General features: G+C 38.4%; 1 protein-coding gene across 1 annotated transcript in view; it reads right to left on the bottom strand.

The window, feature by feature from the left end:
* Nucleotides 1–16,365, bottom strand: part of RPRD1A (regulation of nuclear pre-mRNA domain containing 1A) — a gene marked incomplete at both ends in the record, with an annotated part of 41,179 nt that overhangs the window by 10,543 nt on the left and 14,271 nt on the right. The gene's annotated exons all lie outside the window — the stretch shown is intronic.

Below are 16,365 nucleotides of genomic sequence, written 5' to 3' on the forward strand. Positions count from 1 at the left end.
GTAGGAGGGGAAACATAAATCCACTAAATCCAAGGTACACTTATGGTAAATGATTTATGATTTAACCATGACTTGTAATAGAATATAAACACTTGCACCCAATCTTAAGATACCGTCTTAGAGTGACTGTAAAAGTCACCAGGCATTCAATTTTTTTTTATTTATTTTTTAAAGGGCTCACCTTGTAAAGCAAAAGGTAATTTCTCTACCCTGCAAGCCCACCTGTGAGTGAAAAAAAATCAAGCTAGCCAGGCACTGCAAGCTGAAGGGGCTCAGCAGCCCAGATGAGTCCCTCAGAGACTCCCAGCCAGCTCTAGCACGTCCTTGATACTGCAACATCGCAAGAGGAGCCTCCGCTGAGAGAGGGCAATAACTGCTGATGGCAGAGGGAGAGCACAACGGTGTCCCCCCGCCCAGCTAAAAAGAACAAACTACAAAACTATCCTTCTGCCACTGCTCAGAGAAAGGGACTCGCTCACAGCTACATTATCAAGAAGAGTCAAGACAACGGGGCCAAGTAAAACCAGCAAAAGACCCCCAAACCCTCCTCACAGTCATTCCGATGTAGGTTGAAATCTGCAACTGTGTAGGGCGTATTTCATTCCATTTCCCGATCAGCTGAACTTTGGAGGAGAAAGTTCATTGTGCAACATGGCAAAAGCTGCGTGACGTAGCACAACAGCATGCCAGAGGCTCAGATATCGGCAGAACATGCGCCATGAATAAGTAGGCAACACGCTTCAACAAGTAAGTCTGCTTGCAGCAGCGTAAGGGAAAGCTTTTCTGCCATTTTGTGGGCTGTGGTGAACATGCCTCTTGCAGAAGTTGTTTTAACCCAAGTTTGGACCTCGCAGAGTTGTCAGAATTGTATAGTATCCCCCCCGCCCCGCCTGCTGTCCCTCACAACAGTTTGTCTGGATGTTTACGGTTTTCACCGACAGCTTTGTTTTCATTGGAGCTCTAAAGAAATTCAGTATTTTCCAGCAACTTTCTCCTACTGAAACTTGGGTGCTGGCTCACATGCGGAAAATAAATTTGCTCTAAATCTTAAACCACATAATACAATTATGATTTCTTAAATCAACAAATACATATTTAAATGCTAAGCCTTTATCGGTTACATTGAAAGATGCAATCTGGAGTTTGCGCTCAGCATTTTGTAACTGAAGATAGCTAAAACCTATAGATTATATATCTTGGTCTTCATTACTTTTGGTATTTTAAGAGTAGCTTCTGTAAACTCTCTTGCTCTTTTAGTTATTACCTAACTGGATGTTAACTATTCAGACACCAGAAGATAATAGATACTTACAGGCAACTCCAAAACTGAAGTTCAAGTGACCAAGATTGTCCTACAGCCCACATACAGAATTACCCTCAGAAGCCCAAGAATTATTGCTTACTGTTTAAAAGAAGTACAAAGCTAAAATCTACAGCTGCTATTGAGTGTGTACAATTTTTCTGATCATGTTGCATGAAAAGAACATTAATTTTCCGCTGACTACAGTGGTTGTTATCCAGCGTGGCTTCAAGGATTTGGGGCTAGGATATTTGCCAAGTTGTACATGCATACTTAGAGCGCAGAGGACACAAACTGAATACATGAGATGCTCCTAATCAGCACAGTGACAGGAAGCTTCTCTACCTTGAATTGCAAGATTTTAAAAAGAATATGCTAATAATAATGTTATGTTTTACATCTACATCAAAACAACAACGTTCAACTACCTGGCTTGAAAGCAGTTGCATGATCCTTTGGAGTCTGAACTTATTAACACTGATTAGCCTGATAATAAAGCAACACGCCTCTAGGACTTAAGGATTAACACTAAGTGTAGCAGCCCTACTGGAGCGTGGGGTGGAAATAGAGTAAGATCTTGGTGTTCCACAAAACTGGCCTGGATTCTTCTCTCTGCATAAGGCAGAAGACACTAATCAGTCAGGAGGGAATAAAAAAAGAAGTTTCAAGGTGCATCTTTCTAGAAATGCTGAGAACATGGGTACAAAATGGCTGCAGAAGAAACAGCCCATTAGATTTTCAGTGGCATTGGGATGACTTTCTCTTACAGGCACTGCAGCAAGAGAATGGGTTGACAATCCATACACATTACAGGTGAGAAGCTAGCCAGGAAACCAAAGGAGTACTGATTTAAAGATTACTTTCTGGATGATAGCCTAGGCACATTGAAAATCTTGCTGCTGTTTATGTTCTAAGACAGGACTATGGCCCAAGAAGAAATCCAGAGACTCAGGAATTATTAGTTCTTGAGAAGAGCATGTTGTCTGAAAAAGTTCATGCAGGCTCCTCAGAACCAAACCAGCGTGTAGTGACTGTACTTTCTCCTTTGGGTTTGTACCTGCATCACTGTTCGTGCTTTGGTCCACAATCTTTCAGCCTTAGGATAAAAAGGCTTTGAGATAACATTGCTGAGCAAGAACACCTGATTTCTTCCACAGATAGGAATATTATAAGTAGGGACTTTACACTTCTGCATCTTCAGATAATGCCATAGTGAAGCACAGTAATTTGTGTTACGGCCAAGAGAGCAAATTAATAGGTATACACGTAGACAGAATTTAATTCTCTCTACAGACGTTGCATCTAGTATCATCCTATGCCAAATGATGGGTTTCTCTACTGGAAATGGCACTGAATTCACTACATGGCCTGTGACAGCAAGTACAAGAAATGCCCGACTTTCAAAATGGCATGCTAAATTGTTTTGCTAAACAGATAGCGTATGCAATACGAATGACAGTGGTACAGCTTCTACATCTAAATAACTTAAAACTAAAGGTTTTTTAATGTACCACTGGTTTAAAAATCACTACCACCACCCAAAAAAAAAAGAGTTTTCTTAGTGCAGAAGGCAGGATATAGGGAAAGAAGAAAACACGATTTACTGGCACCCATGCAGTATCTGTTGTTTATGCTGGTTATTATGGAATCATAGATGAGCAAGAGACTGAAAAGATATGGCTGGAAGCTACCCATCAAATATCAGTTTAACTAAATGCCTGATTTTTTTCTGGATGCCAAATGATTACCAGTATCTGGGAAGCCAAATACTCCAGAATAAAGTTGGTACAATGATGGCACAGCTCGCTCAATTTGTCTATCAAATATACTGACCTTATAAACCAGCCACCACCTTTTGACCATAGTTCACTATGGCTGATGGATGTCAATTATCTCCATCAGAAAATACGTAACCTAGATTTTATGATGTTTTTAGAATACATCTAGGATTTAATCAAGTTCCGTCTTGATACTCTGAACACTTCGGGAACAAATAGCACCAGATTCAGCTTCACTGTTGAGCCTTGACATGTAGGATAGCAAAGATGAGGCAAAGGAGGGGAAAGGAGATTCTGTATGAAAGCAACATTCTCGGTGTTTTCTTAGTGACCATGGTTTGAGGAGAAAGCAGAGTAAATGATGGCACAGAAAAGAGTAAATAAAGTGATGGATCAGATTACGAATAGCGAATTAGGATGTGACGCAGGAAACGACTGATTTCCTTTCTCCTGCCCTTGCAGAATCATTCCTCCTACTCTGGTAGTTACTAGCAACCTAGAAGTAAATTACATTAAAACTTCGTGTGTTTGAAACTTTGCCAAGTGTAACACTTGGGGGAGTGATATCATCTGCTCAGTCTTCTGCCTTCTACCGTCTTCACGATCAAAGGGCTCACATTTATTGAGAACAGGACAGCTCTGAAGCTTGCTTTTAAAGAAGTTACAAGGAGCTCAGCACTCCACATAAAAACCAAGAACTTGTTTAGCGGTACAGCTCTGGCACAATGTTGTCCTTCTACCTCCTTTGCTGTTTGATGAATGAAGTATTTGGGCTGGAGTGAAATGAAACTTATCTGAATGCTATTGACTTAAGAGAAATGAAGGATGAAAAGAAATACATAATTAGGAATGGAAAGGAGTAATGAGAACCTAACATTTGAGGAACTAGGGCAAAGTAAGTATCTACTTGACCTACAGGACCACAGCCAGATGTAAATCACGCTTCTCCAGCCTTCTTCACATTGTTTTATTGCTATTTTTGACATGTCGTTAATGTGCTGTTTTCAGAAGTGACTTCAAAACAAAGATCTTTGGTGGAACTCAAAGCTCAAATGCTCATCTCCAACTTTCAACTCTGTGTCTTTCAAAACTTGACACTCTCCCTCTTGCAATGTAATAACTAACAAAGCAGCCACTACACATTTCCTACCCCCAAACTCTGCATGCAACAGAGCTTTAAAACCGTTGCATGTGCTGACTGGTAAACTGAATCTCCACATCTGGTTTACAGGTCCTCAAAGATGGAGCAGCATACAAAAGTCTGGTCTGGATGCATGGGGAAGGGGGAAAAAGAACAAAAACAAAAAACCCCAAAACACAGAGGGAAATATTTAACTTGCAGGCAGCCCAAAGGTTTAATTTTACAGTGATTTCTATCTATTATATTAGCACTGGCCTACGCTTAAATCAAAGACTTGCAGAATAGCACAAGTCCCGACGTATTTAAAGCTAAGGAACAAAATACTGATTAATATTCCAGCCCTCTGCTGAACATCTGTTGTAATTTCTAGAATTATTTTAAAAGGCATGTGGCAATCTTCCTACTTCTCTGCTTCCTCCCTCGCCCCCACTTACAAATGATGTGTACACTATGGCAAAATAACCCAAAAACCCACAACTATGGAAAGAGAACAGATCTCTGTTGCACCAAAAAACCAGTCTGATTCAGGGTGACAAGGCTGGGGCCTTAGTGTGGAAAAACAAGAAACTAAAGTTTCTTTTTGACACTTAGACAACAAAATCTTCCAAATATTCCCATTTAAATATGTACCACCCCATTTCAAATACTGAAGCTCTTCTTCAATTTGAAAAAGTGGTGACAGCAGATTTTTCTTCATTTTCTTGATGGAGCAGTGTACTTTATTTGGTAACTGTGCAAAAGCTGTTTTCTTAATCAATTTGAATTAATCATAGATTTTTAAATTAACAAACCACAGAGAATGTAGAAGGCACTGAGGTCAATTTCACAAATTAAGAAAATTAAACAGAAAGGTGCTTTTGTGAAAAACAAAAAAGAGTTTAATAGTGAATCAGGCAAGAAAATAAAGCAGCTAGAGATGGGGAGAGCAGCTCAAAACACTGGCTCTTCAGACTTATACTTTCAGAGAAATATTGTTTCAATCCTATTATTGCATGCATATATTTTACATGCCCAATAGTACCATTTATTCAAGATGAGGCAGCACAGTGGTAAAAAGATGTTCAGTGAACGGTGATGCCCTTTGATTCCTAGAAGAAATGGCTAAATGTCCTAACTCCATCCCAGTTCGCCCAATTCTCCATCCCACAGTAACTCCCACGCAGTGTGCCCCCTCCAACTCTCCCCTCCCTCCCCATCCCAATATCCCTTGGTATCGTCTACATTGCCCGACTATTGTTGTGTCAGAGAGCAGCAGAGGTTATGGCTGGTTCCACGCTACACAGGCTGGCTGGATAGTGGACTGAGGGGAAAAAAGCTACTGAAGCATTCCTTTGGGCCTCTTTTCTACCCATTTATTCACAAAACTAATTTTATCAAACTTTTAAGGAACTGAATTAAGATTGTGTCCCTGTCAAGGGAAGAAGAATTGTTAGACTGGCAGCATGACTGCAATAGTCAGGTCTCCTGAGAAACCAGACTAGTACAATACCTATAAGCCTTCTATAATAGCAATTCACCCTCCCCTGTTCTGCCAATCACTGCCAGCAGTAGCTAAGAAGTGTTAGAAAAATGTTTTGCCCTCTCGAATCAAGGTCAACTTAATGCACTTTATCTGAGAGATACATCTTCATACTATATTAGTAGAATGAAATTCCAACACAACATAGAGTTTGTTTACAGGATTTATACATCATTCTGGGTTGTCTCCCTGCATTCTGTTCCTCCTTATTTCCATCATTTTAGTCCATAGCATTCCAGGTTTTGGCAGTGGAAAAACTTTACTGACAACTCCAAAGCAGACTAATCCAGTATTCTTTCACTTTTGGCAGAACTGAAAAACAATCAAAAACAATGTTGGACCCTGAACACAAATAAATTTACTCTGGCCATTCCTTCGGTCTAGAATTAAATTTTAAGACAAGTGTACGGACCACTTTACACCCCAATCAGGTGATGAGCAGGACACCTGTGAGATGAGCAGGACTCCTGTGACAAAGAACTTCTTCCATTTCTCCCTTTCCACAGCTAAGAAACTAATTCTCAGCAAGCACAACAGATCTGGAATACACTGTTTCCTCACTGTTGCTGAAACACCTCTCCCAAAAGCTTTTACTTTTCCATTACACCCCCCAGAGTAACTAACACATACAGCTTCACAAGACAGTCAGTAATGAGAGCTAGTGTTTTCACATTGTCTTCAACCATGTTTTAATTCATAGCTTCCAAGTTGCCCCCCGCCCCGCAGAGATCTGTACCATACCCCTCTCAATCAGGGAAAATCTAGGTATGAAGATAATAATCCAGCTTCTAAGAGCTGGATATTACAACATATTCTGAAATAAGGTGCTAGAAAAAATAAGAGTTTGTGTGTGAGTATATACATGATCATGAATTTCAGATTCCAGTCCAAGCAAGATGAACACTTCTACCAGGTAGCAAGTAACATGACATAAAAGCCCTGCAGTTTTCTTCCCATTTCCCCCTCCGCATTTTGATTCAGAGTACACACATTTTGTGTGTATGTCCTTCAGTATGGAGGTAAGCCTTCCAGCTTGGCTTCTCCAGGGAAAAAGGATATCATTATTCTTGGAGATTAATGTTCAGGTCAGTATTAATTAAACTACAGTTGCTACTATCTGAAAAGAAACATTCTTCAAAACTCTGCATTTCACCTGCATGCTTTAACAGAAAGATAAAGACTGTTTTTTTAAGAACTGGATTTTTCAGCAACAGCCCAGCTATGAGAAGCATTATTTTCCCTGAGTTTTCATCTTTCCTCAGCTGGGGCTCTACTGCTCCATGAAGTGGCCTACTATTCTCTGAGCTCTTTAACAACCAAGAACAGCTGATTTTATAAAATGTCTGAACTTATTTTATTTTTGGAAGTCAAATCCCCCAGGTTTGCTATACTGACTTAGACATTGGTGTGCGAAGTTTTTGATCTGTAAAATTCAGTTTCACTTTGAGTCCTGCTGAACAGTATTTCTGCCCTCTCCATGGAGCCTTAGCTGAAAAGATACAGAAGTTACTAACTTTCATGATCTGCTACTTAAGCAGAGGTTACTTAAAAAAGGCACACTGGAGAGCTACTGGTCAAACAAAGAGACCTCACTATCATGATGTGTTAACTACCTGCTGGCTAATGTTTGTCTACTTAACTGTACCTTTATTAAGAACTTCAGATGGAGAATTTATAATTAACAGAAAAGTTGAAGGTGTTCTTCAGATCATCAGTAGCTATCTGAAAAGAGCATACAGACCATAAAAGATATCTGAAATGGTCACAATAAACCCTGTGACCAGTTTAGTAGTACCACTACATAAGATCATGAATTTAAACTAGGGAAACAAAATAGTTTTGGTACCTGATTAAAGCAGCTCAACTATGAACTCGTTCATTTTGATTCATATGAACTGAAATAATTTTGATTTGACAAAGCCGTTATTAAAAGTGATCCTTTTCCCGGTCAGGTAAGTTTCATATGAATTCTTTGATATTCTTATCTTCAGTGATATCTTACCCATAACTGATGGGCTTTAGTAATAGATGAATTTCAATTCAAGCTCTGGGTTTTGAAAAAAAAAAAAAAACAAAACAAAACATGGGAAGTGCACTGTCCTTACATACCACAAAATGTTGAAGTACTCCGAAACACTAATATTTTACTGTTAATACAACTTTTTTTTTAAATGCAAACAGTTTTTTGTCATAAAGACATCACCTGTACTTACTGATCAGTTTGCACCAGTTAACATTTCTTCCAGTAAGAACTTTACTTTCCCCTATGCTGACATTAAAATACAACTAATAACAAAAGGTAATTTACTATTTCATTAACAGGCTCTGAAAATATTTGCTGCCTCAGATTATTACAGAAGCAGATGAATTATTTCCCTATGTATATGTGAGGACACAGGTAAATATCTCTGTCAAAATCACTCTGCCCAAGATCTACAGTAACTACACTGGACGCAAATTTTCCTTAAATGCTGTCTCATAAACAGCTAGTTGTTGTCCACTTGTAGACTGTTTCCTTGCTATGCACATTTGAATTCTTCAGAAAGGTGTAAGACCTGTCCACAAATGTATGAGTGTTACTACATTCTGCATCAGATTTTACACCCATCACTTCTTCTAACACTATGCTGGTTTTAAATGGAAACATCAAAAGTTTGTAACCCAGACAGAATGAAATCTGCTTTCTGTTGCTTCAGCAAGGCTGAGAGAAAAAGCAAGCTGATGTTCTAGCCATTTCTCTTCTTTCTTCTGTCAGAAATTCCTAGAAGAACTTCATCAGCTCTTTCAACCAACCACCTAAATCATTATCAGAAATGCAGCCAAAACAAAACAAAAAAAATATCTAACTACTGGTATAGGTCATAGTCAGGAGTAACTTGAGTGCCATGCTTCCTTTCAACTTCATATAGAAGCTCGTTAGACCCAAAAATATATAATAAAGTCTCTAGATCTTAATGATGGCAGAAAAAATTTTCCACGTGTAACTTCTGAGTTATCAGCCTAATGACATTGGCTTTAATTAGGACACAATTTAAAGAAAACACTAAGGACCACAGCATTTGAGTCAAAAACAATTATCTTCGAATACACACGGGCTTATTTACCTGTTAAATCAAACTACCAGAAGACATTAACTAAAGCAACAGATTTCTATTCAGTTTGTTTATACAAGTCATCTCAATTTGTGGAGCAGTTTTCCGATATCTTCCCTTCCCGCTTCCTTCCCACCCACAATGCTCAGTTGCTTTTCTAAGAAAAAAAAGAAGAAGAAACCAAAAAAGTTTCTATTCTAAGATTACAAATGTTTCCTTCGTAACTCTCAAACTGAGTGAGAAAGCCCAATGTCTACTCTGTGTAGTTACATTTTGCAGCAAGTTTTCCCCAACACAGCTGCCCACCCTTCCAGTGTAGTCTTATGTTTCTATTTAGAGTTTACAGTTGCTTCACCACCACTTCCAAAGGCAAGTTTCTAGTTACAGGAGGGATACCAGCAGGGTTTACAGTTCTGCTGACTTCATATTCACAATAAAGATTTCAAAAATAAGTTCTTAAATTTTAATAGGTCTAGTGACACAAACATCTGAATTTTAAAAAGTCTAAGCAGCAGCTATATTACTGTGGGAAATACGGGCCTGTAGCAAAGGTGTAGCCTTAACTTGAAAATTGCTCCTAGTGACATAAGTGCTACAGTTTCAGTATTTCTTACATCCAGTTGTGGGTTTTTTTACTTCCAGTAAACATCTGATCAAAGCAAAGGGAACATCTGTTGCAGAAAGCACCAGATGAAGTTTCTCGCCAATCTACAGCTGTCCTTCAAAAACTTAAGGAGAAGCTCTAACTAAAACATCGGTTATTCCATTATCAGTTTCCCATCCTCTCAGATGTTTGTTTGTACAAAAACTGAATCATTACATACCTGCAAAACTTGTTCTTCTGAGGATGACACAAACAGATCCATTCATTTTGGTTAAGAGTATCAAATTTTTGGCTTGCAACAGCCAGGAACATTCTGTCTACAAGTCTCATGAACAACAGCAATTTCTACCTAGATAAGACCAGTATCTTGTCTCAGTATTTTTATAACAAGGAATTCAAAAGGTACCTTCAGGGTATTAAAGTACCTGGTACCTTGTACTTTCTCTTCCCCTCCCCACACCTTTCAAATAAAAAGCAACAGGTAAGCTGCAGAGTGGTTAAAAAAAAACACTCTACAAATAATAAGGGTGAAAGTGGTAAAAAGTTTTATAAATGCAAAAGTTGTAACATTTTTATTACCCTGTTTCAAAAACAGAGCATATTCATTGTGACAAGCAATGCTTTAAAACATGATGAACTGAAGCAAAAGTTTATCCTTACTTTACAAGGATGAGCAAAGCACAACCTACAACCTGCCTGATCTGTTAGAAAAGCCAGGATTTAAACTCAGATATCTGGTAATTCAATTTAGAAAGCGGGAGTCTTCAAGTGTTTCTGTTGCTCTGAATGACAACATAGAGCTCTGAAGTCTAACACTCTTTCAGGTGCAGACTGAGACACTACGTACCACGGTATCTGAGGCTGCAGTTGTTAAAGTCACAATACAAAAAAGGGATATTTATTGGCTAAGTACATAGAGGTTATAAGCTTGTTATAAGAAATGGGGCAAATAAGCATTATACTCTTAAAATAGGTACAGCACAGCAGAGCCAAATGCACTGACCACTTTGCTTTGCTTTGCTGTGTCTGATATAAGAGCTGCTGCTGTTCTCCACTCTAGTCCACCAAATTACTTGTGTAAAACTTAACCATGACAATTTTATCTCCTGACACTTTTTGGTACTGAAAAAAATGCTCACAGAAACAAAAGGAGGACATTTAAAAGATACGTTAGCAACCTGTAAGCATGCTTAGCAAACCTACTTCTATTGTAGATAAGAGATGCAATCTGTGTCTCATTTTAAACGTCCCATCATGTTCTTTAACTTCTAATCTAATAAACCTTAAAGAGAGGTGAGTATTGCAGCGATTGCTTAATTCTCCTATCATCTTAACGTAGACAATCCAAAATACTGAGCTTACTGAAGTTTAGTTGGTATTTTTGGGGGGCTTTTGGTTTTGTAATTTTTCAAAGAGAGAAAAGAGGAGGAAGAGGAGGAGGAAGAGAACAGAGAGCAGAGAGAAAGGAGGAGGAAGAGAACAGAGAGCAGAGAGAAAGGAGGAGGAGGAAGAGAACAGAGAGCAGAGAAAGAAAGGAGGAGGTAGAGAGGAGAAGGGAAAAAGGAGGAGGAGGAGGCAGAGAGCAGAAGGGAGAGAGAGAAAGGAGGAGGAGGAGGAAGAGGCAGAGAGGAGGAGGGAAAGAAAGGGAGGAGAAGGGAACCAAGAAGCCCAGCGACTATATTCACTAAGGGACTTGCACTGTATAACTCAACTTTAAGATCAATAGGGCATTAAGACTACACAAAGCATCTCAAGTGGTCACTCAATGACAAACTATGAGCAAGGGTTTTGAACCAATCTACTCAAATCTCTAAGCATAAGGGCCTGTTTCTGAATCCCATTCCATTTCGTACAGGGTAGGATGGGGAAAACTAGAAAGAAGAGAATCCATCCATTGAAGATCCTTAGCCTACCTTTCCCTCCTGATAGTTAACAGCTACGTACATTTCTCTGAAAAATAGTGAGTTACTTGAAATTGGCCCACAAAAGAAAGAAATTCATTCTGGCAAAGGGTCCTCTCCCTTTTTTATTATTAAGGGATACACAGTTATGCTCCCTTCAGCCCAGGAATATCTGGATCAATTCAAACACCTCTTTCAGTCGCTGGAAGCACTCAGCCCCCTTTCAATTTCTGAAGCTGTAATCCTGAACAGAAATGAATGCAATGGTTCATAATGTCAAGAGAAATGACACAATATGGTCTGTTTGGTATCACTACTTACGGGGAGTATTTTGCTGCCTAGCGTGTGTCAGAAGACCTTAAATACTCAAAACAGTGCTGACGAGTATGGATGAACCTTATTGCCTGCTTCCTGATGTTTCCCAGCTACCAGTTCTGTAATCATTGCACTCTTAGCAGCAGGTACAGCACAACTCAGTTATAAGTCAAGATTAGTTTGAGTTACTGTGGCATTGCCACATTTAGGGAATTGTGGATTACCTACAATACTGCAAACTCCACCCTGTAACAAAAAGCAGTGTAGGATTCATGCTACAAATCAATATTCCTCAACTTGAACCAGAGCTCAGCAAAGTTCCTTTAGCTGCTCAGCTGCAACGTTGTGGAGAAATTAATCCCAATTATTTTCAGTGGACTTGAAAAGCATGACTGAATGTATTACCCCAAGTTCATCTGGCACTCAAGGAAAGATGGCATACAAAGGTACTAGCTAAATATGAGGGGTCTAAAGGGAAAAAAAAAAAAGAGCAAGGAAAGTACTACACCCTGTGATAACACAACAGCCATGGTGGAGGGAAACAGCAGACAATAGTATCAATCCTGTCTTGCTCCAAGAAACAAAACCTAAACACAAGAGGCCTGTAATAGCACTGCCATCCCTACATTCTTTACTTAACATTTTTGTCTGTATTTGAAACCATTAACATGGAACTGAACAGAAAATAAAAGCACCTTTGACTCCAGAGGTATAGACTAGGATGACTAACTGCTTGCTGTTTACCCGTGAAATTCCATGACAAGATTAAACCTTTTAGGAAGACAAGTCAAGCTATATTGAACTATAAAGCTCAATCATGAAATAGAAGTGCATTGAACATATAATATCCTCTCAACATGCTAAGAAACCACAAATAATTATAAGCAGATGTGTGAGTCTAAGGATATGAATATTGTTTATACAGCTGTAGAAAATAAGGAATGCAAGACTACAACATGATCAACAGAAAGTGTCTTAGTTAAATGCAAGCTGCTAAAACACAGCAGGCCTCCCAGACTAGCATTTCTTCAAAAAAATTTGGATTTAGTGACAAGAATGTTCCCCAATTTAAAGTGGTAAGATGATAGAAACATTATGTAAGAAACTAGGTCATCTAGTACATAACTAATATCCATCTAAGTGTAGCGATGCCATGTTTTTCCGTAACATCAAAACGAAGCTCAGAGGCAGCCATCTTGTTTTTCTAGAAAAAGGTCATACTATCCCCTGCCCACACTTGTTAATAAGTCATGTAAGATTTTGAACTATCAATGCCTTTATTTGATATTTAGGAAGAGTCTATTTACTCTGTAATCAATGAGATTGTTGAAAAGGCAAAAGCAAAGCAATATGAAAAAAATGAAAATCAAGTACTTCACTTGTTTATGTCATCTCTGTATTTTTAAGGCCTTGTTAATTCTAGAATGTCTACAGGTCAGTCTTTATCAAAAGGAGATGCGTGCACCTGGATATTAATTTATGTATACCTAATTCCCTGTCCCTGCATAGCATAAAAAGCTCTTTTTATCAGCCTTCAGTCAACAGATCGACCAACATTTCCGTTCAAAAACTAGGGAACGGGCAAGGAGGTAGGAGGGGGATACAACGAGGAAGCAGAAAGGGAAGAGTCAGCCAAAGTAGTAGAAAACAGGAAATTATATTAGTTCTCAAACTTCTGATAAAGAATGATTCCTACAAAAATCTTTCTGCAAAAAGTTCCATTTTCTCTAAGACAGAATCACATCTACCTATAAATCCTATACAAGTTTCCATACACAGCTACAGTACACTGAACCTTAAATATTTATACTACCTTAAAACTTACAAAAGTGAAGGGAAAATGCTCTTTAGGCAACCCTAAATTTGAGAGGGGCTCTAAAAGGGCTTAGGAACAATTATAAAATATGTAACTTTACCTACGTAAAACGTAAGATAGATGTACATTAATAAAGTGAAAGTCCTTTATTGTGCTTGTGAAGGACAAGTTCTACATCCATCGCTTCATTTCTGATGTTCATGTAAATCCAAGAACTAGAGTGTAATTTAAAAAGTAAGAGTCTGAAAAAGTGTTTTCACAGCTCTTTCCTTTTAGTAATGGCAGATTCAATGCAAGTGACACCCAAACTTCTGCATTTGGAATTTCGAATTATTTAACCAATAGGACTTGTGAGTTTTAGGAACAACCACGTGAAAGTTTTAATCTTCAAGAAAAAGGAATGACACTGGAAAAATACTTATCCATCTCAGGCATAAACTCAGTAACGTCTGTGAGAATATAGATGAAAATAGCAGAGGTTTGGTATGAGTAGTTACAGAATTCTTCCTTTTCAGTTTTCAAAAACAACAGACAATACAAGATTTTGATTCTTAAATTTATTTTTAGCAGGATGTGTGTACTAATGGATGGTGACATCTTTAGAAGATAGGTCCATGTCCACCACCTGCAACAGAAGCTAGACAGACGTTAAAGAAAACCATTTAAGAGTTAAAGGTAACACTACTTACCCAGAGCAGACTTATGAAAGTCTCCTACTAAGCAGTACAGTTAGCTTTTGATGCAGACATGATAGCTCACGTTATTTATCTGTTGTCAAAGTTTCCTGTCAAGATTTAATCCATACATTACCTTGATTTTGATGGAAACCATGCACTTCTGTTTAGAAGTAACTATTAGAGAAACTCTTACTTTTAAAAGAGTACTCATGGAAAGATTGGTTATTGAGAGCTACTTACCTGTATATTTTCTTGGAAAGATGTCCAAATTTAGGTCTAAAGCTCCCAACCAAAGTTTGAAGTTAGAAAGAATTTGCTGGCAATTCAAATTCTAATATTCTTAAACCAGGTCAACAGCAGGTAACATTTCTAAATTCAATTAAGAATACAACCACTTGTTTCTTAGCATACCTAGGTGTTTGACAACACAATAACGCAGGTTCTCGGCAATATACTCACAGATGGGTAATACTAATTCAGAAGAAATGAAGACTTGAAATGTTACAACCCAGAGACCATGTTACACTCAAAAAAAAAAGTCAATAGCCAGAAGTCTAACAAAGGAAACAAGCTTGTCTAGAACAAATTAATTTCACCAGAAATTAAACTTGCGTAGCAAAACCTAGGGACAGACAGTTCAGGAAATACATTCTCAACAAATCAGGTGATAGGCCCTTTTCCAGTGCTATTTCAAACGAGAAGCAAAGAAGAAAGGCTCAATCTGAGGTATGGTATTTCTCAAGACTGTAAAAACAGAGTCCTTGCTTCAGAAAACAAATGCATCTGGCTACAGCTATTTACATCAGAAGACAGACATTTCTTAAAAAATAAAAAAGTATTAAAAAACCCAAAGAAAACAAAACAAAACCAAAAAAAAACCAACCAACCAAAGAAAAGAGAAACTAAGTCAGCTGGCCCTATAGACAGTATCATGAGGACATCCTGATCTTATGTTTCAAAACATCAGATTTTTTTTTCAGCCTGTACTTCAAACCAAAAGACACTACTGGTAGCTGACGTAAAGTTGCTTCATTCATCATAACAGAAGTTTAGAAGCTTGATTTTAGCATTCTTGTTCTTTATAATCTCTTGGCACATAGCTCTTCATTAGTACCTTGGGTTGACACCATCTTGGCTCATAGTTCTTTATTAGTAACCTGCATTTATACCACACTGATCAGCCTAAAAAGATTCTTACAGTATACCTCCACATGCTAAGACTTAATCTGTTTAAAACAGACTGACACACTTACTGAATACTGGCTCCTGCTTTCTAAGACGACTTCTGAAACTGGAAGTGTGTGGTATTAGAGTGAGATTCTTTAACAGTCTAAATAATTCATCCAAGAAACCCAGTTTTAACGACAATGACAGCCTGGGAATAAGCAATTGTTTTCTCTTACAGCTATGAACCCTTTGATGTATTAATATTGGGAAATAAAACCGTTTTATACTTGTTGAAAACAACAAGAATGTAATCTGTTCACAGGTGTACTCAATCTGTAATTCCTGATTAATTAAGCTCTTGTTTTTACAGAAGTATAAATCTGTGTGAAGGACTAAGACACTGCCTTTTGAGCAACTCACTATCCCAGTGGTCTATTATACCTAAACAGGGTTAAATTGCTGGTAATGATCTATAAAAAATAGTGAGTGGCTCAAGACAATCAGTCCTACACTTGTACTGTGGGAACTTGTCCTTCCAAACACATCACACAGAGGGAAGGTAGGGCAGATGATTAAAAGCTTAAGGCTGCCTGGTTTTTAATCTTCCAGGTTCCATTGTGCAGCTAGATCAGTTGCTACTGCGATCAGCACTACTGTGCACACCATCTGTCTTACGTGAAGTTGGTTGATATTCTTTCCGCAGGACAAACACTGGAAGGACTTTCATCAATCGCTTTCTGCGAGGCATCGAGCAAAGGAAGGAAGTCAGGAAGTAAGAGCAGTCTAGGAATGACACAACTGATCTGAACGATCACTTCAGATACATTGTGAATAGCATTTTCCTGAACAAAGACACAACAAAATCTACACTCAAGTTATGAAGTTATAAAAGGGTAAAGAAACCACAGAGTGAAGAAAATGTTCTTGACAGGCCTGTATGATATGAAACCTGGAGAACAATTACTTTGTACACCATGTAAGGACTGCATGTGTATGCTGCAGTTACAGGGCACCGCAACTGTTCAGCTATCTCCCCTTGCAAAAAGATGCAGCTT

Source organism: Phaethon aethereus (genome assembly GCF_964289735.1).
Source record: "Phaethon aethereus genome assembly, chromosome: 2".
In the NCBI taxonomy this organism is placed as follows: Eukaryota; Metazoa; Chordata; class Aves; order Phaethontiformes; family Phaethontidae; genus Phaethon; species Phaethon aethereus.